The sequence below is a fragment of the Macaca thibetana genome, chromosome 8 (genome assembly GCF_024542745.1).
Source record: "Macaca thibetana thibetana isolate TM-01 chromosome 8, ASM2454274v1, whole genome shotgun sequence".
In the NCBI taxonomy this organism is placed as follows: domain Eukaryota; kingdom Metazoa; phylum Chordata; class Mammalia; order Primates; family Cercopithecidae; genus Macaca; species Macaca thibetana.
The window spans coordinates 17,124,720-17,128,672 of NC_065585.1; the positions used below are offsets into that span (position 1 = coordinate 17,124,720).

General features: G+C 48.8%; 1 long non-coding RNA gene across 13 annotated transcripts in view; it reads right to left on the minus strand.

The window, feature by feature from the left end:
- The window catches only part of LOC126961609 (uncharacterized), a 205,926-nt gene that overhangs the window by 161,262 nt on the left and 40,711 nt on the right, over nt 1-3,953 (minus strand). The gene's annotated exons all lie outside the window — the stretch shown is intronic.

Consider the following 3,953-nt stretch of genomic DNA (forward strand, 5'->3'; position numbering starts at 1 on the left):
ATCCTTTCCTGCATAAAACTCTTCCAAGGCACATATGTGAACATACACAGTTATGCTTCAGCTGGTCCCTCCCATTCAGAGACTCCAACCAACGGCACACAGGCTGTTTAGGGAAAAGAGGTTATTCTGTGGCACGGGTGGCTCTGCAGAGGTGGGTGCCATGCCAGGTCCCATGGGAGGGTACGTTCCCAGCGAGGAGTTTAGAGTTTAGACCTGCTCAAGTTACACTAGGGGTGAGGTTCCTTCTCGAAGGCACCCTCAAGCAACTGCTCACTGGAAGCAGGAGAGGAAGCAGCTCAGCCCTGAAGGCTGCAAGAGCTCAGCAGTGCCTACTGCCTTTGCTGACCTTTGAAGGTGGACAGTTATGGCGGGAGGGAAATGATTTCTCTGAGGCCAAGACATGGAGCTGTAGGACGCACGGATCCAACCACGAACCAGATTCAGAGAGTGTCAGGCCGGCACTGGGGCGGCCGCAGGAAGCCAAAACCACACCCGGCACCACCTTCCTCCTTTCTGAGAAAGACCATCAAAGCAATATGAGAGCAGCTGGCACGAGGGCGCGATCCTCATTCGATACAGGAGAGTTCTAGCCTGGGTACTTCAGGGCTACAGTTCTGCTTAGAGAAAACACTGCCGGCCGGGCGGGGTGGCTCACGCCTGTAATTCCAGCACTTTGGGAGGCCGAGGCGGGCAGATCACCTGAGGTTGGGAGTTTGAGATCAGCCTGACCAATTAAGAGAAACCCCGTCTCTACTAAAAGTGCAAAATTAGCCAGGTGTGGGTGGTGCGCGCCTGTAATCCCAGCTACTCGGGAGGCTGAGGCAGGAGAATCACTTGAATCTGGGAGGTGGAGGTTGCGGTGAGCCGAGACCGCACCATTGCTCTCCGGCCTGGGCAAAAAGAGCAAAACTCTATCTCAAAAAAACGGAAAAAAAAAAAAAAGAGAGAGAGAGACAGAAGACACTGTCTGTCCAACTCTTCCCTCAAGACCGTTCCTCACTCAAACCCCTTCCACCCTCACCTGGCCATCCCTGACAAGATTCTCAATCTTGGCCCACACCTCCCACTGACACCTCTCAGACCATGAAGCTACCAGTTACTCCAGCTTCTGGTCAAATCCACCCCTACCAGGATGATCATTACAGCCAAGATCATCAGAACATGTACTGCATGCTGGACACCGTTCTCCGCTCCATACGGAGGAGGACCTGACTTTGATAAATGGTCACGATGACCCTCTGGGATACATACTGTCCCATTTTACAGATAAGAAAACTGAGGTTTCTCAAGATTAAGTAACCTCCCACGATTGTGCAACCAGAGCTCCTGCTCTGTGCCATCGGGCCATGCATGGCTCACCTTCTTCTGGGCTTTGGACCAGATCCCTGAATACATATGTGACTCTGTCATCTATCAGTTGTGTGACATCAGACAAAGCACTTCATCTCTCTAAAACTTCACTGCTTCCTCTCCAACAGGGGATCATAACAACACCTGCCTGAATGAAAATGCCCACCCCAGGGAAAAAGATACACACACACACACACACACACACACACGCACACACCCCGACCTGGCCTCTCTAAATAGGTAGTGGGTTAACCTTCAGAAACAAAAGCAGACAAAAACCTCTTGTGATACCTGTTGCTGTGTACAGCCAGCCAGCATATACATTTTGTTTTCTTCCCTCTGAAGGAAGAGGCTTAAAAGAAGAAAACTTAGGAAAGGGCCTGGTTGGATAACACAGCACCCAGGAACAGCAGTGAAAACCGAACAGAACTCTCGGAACTTGTTTCTAGCCCAACCGCATCTGGCCCCAGGAGCAACCAAAGTGGAGAGTGCCTAAGCAATTACCAAATTTTATCAGTTCCACCCCAGCTCCAGGCTCTCCAAAAAACCATTGACAAGTCAAAGCCAAGAATTTAGCAGCTTCTCAACTCTTCCCCACACACCTGGAGGTAGACCCTTATCCCAGGGAACAAAGTCTTCATCCTGTTAGAAATCTCTGAAAGGAACATGTAAACAAAGGTTGCAGAGATAAGGAAGCCTGCCATGAAGGAGTCAGTTTGGAATCTCCAGCCCAGAAATTGGGAGAAATGTTTCTATTCACTCCTTCCTGACCTAAGACCATTCCAGGAGACCCTAAACAAAGGCTGGTCATCTCTTTTGCCTCTATCTGTGGCAAACCTATTTCAACGATCACTGAGGCACTTTCAGACCAATTTCTTTCCATTCAGAGAGAGCCCAGACCATCCTCGGGAGGAAGACACCCAGAGGGAAGGCTTCCAGGGCCCAGTGCCTCAGCAGTCCCCACCCCAGTCCCCACCACCACACTGGTGCCTTGATGAAGATGAGGATGAGGCTGTCTTATTTATCGCCTTTACTAAGACAGGTACCCGAGACAAAGTAAGTGTTCAATAAATTTTTGTTACACGATGGAACGTGCAGCATCCTTCCCCCAAAAAGAACTGCATGGAGTCACCTCTGCTCAATAAAATGCCCAACCAGCGACTGAAGTTTCTTTGCCCCTGTGAAAATATGAAAGGCCCTTTTTCAGTCACCTTAGCCGATGGCCCATACTAGGGAAAAGGAGACCCATCAAAGGGCAGTGAAAAGGGCTCAGTGTTGTATCCTGTAGCTGAGCTGATGGCTCCAGCACCTACAATGTTGACTTGTGAGCAACCTGCAGCTCTGTAACTGTCACAGCTAGCTGAGAGTTAGCTGTGAGGCTGGAACCCTGCTGAAGGCTTCACATGCCCATCTCATTTGACTGTCTCGCTTTAGAGGCTCAAACAATAATTCCCATTTCATGGATGAAGAACCCAGGACGTAGAGAAGCTGTTCAAACTTTCCTAAGGTTGCTCATCTAGAAAGCTATGGAGGCAACGTCCCCACCCAGTTCTGCCTGGCTCCTATGCCCAGGCTCTTACACTGTCGTGGAAGCAATGGCCAGCCCCAGAGAAAATAGCAAGTAGGTAGAAACAGCACATCCTTGGCCTCTGGCAGCTGTCTCCAGGGTCCCACCAAACCCACAGAGGCTTCATCTTGCCCCTTCCAGCATAAGGGCATCATCCCCTCACCAGTCTCTCTCCCGCCCACCCTGTACACAGCACACATCTCATGCCCAGGGTCTCCGCTTTACAATGGTGTGCCCAGCAAGAAACTATACCTACAGATTTGTGCTTCTCTCCACAGGAAAGCAGAGAACAGGAAAGAGTTCTCTTCCTAAATGCAGGACATAGTAGTACCCAACACACAACAGGCACTTTAAAAATATTCATGAAACTGGCCAGGCGCAGTGGCTCACGCCTGTAATCCCAGCACTTTGGGAGGCTGAGGCGGGTGAGTCACCTGAGATTAGGAGTTCGAGACCACCCTGACCAACATGGAGAAACCCCGTCTCTACTAAAAATACAAAATTAGCCAGACATGGTGGCTCACGCCTGTAATCCCAGCTACTCGGGAGGCTGAGGCAGGAGAATCACTGCAACCCCGGAGGCAGAGGTTGCGGGGAGCCGAGATCATGCCATTGCACTCCAGCCTGGGCAACAAGAGCAAAACTCCATCTCAAAACAACAACAAAAAATTCATGAAACTGAGTTAGCTAATAAATTAATTCCCATCTATAAAAGAGCAATAATATGCCCTTTTATAGCCTCCAAGTTTGTTGGAAGGAAAAAATAAGATAACCCATGAAAAGAACTGCTAAGATCCAAATTGCTGTAGATAAATCCCTAATCCCTGACAATCCTTAAGACTGATACATAGAACAGAAAAATTGAATGTGAAGATAACCTGGCACAACACTCCACATGCATTGGAGATAGATACGCATATACATGAGTGTAGGGGTGTGTGTGTGTGTATGTATAGTCACAGATGTGTATATCTAGCAATATATCTATCAACTTATTGAGATAAAAATAAAAAATGTGTATTATAAGATAGAAACA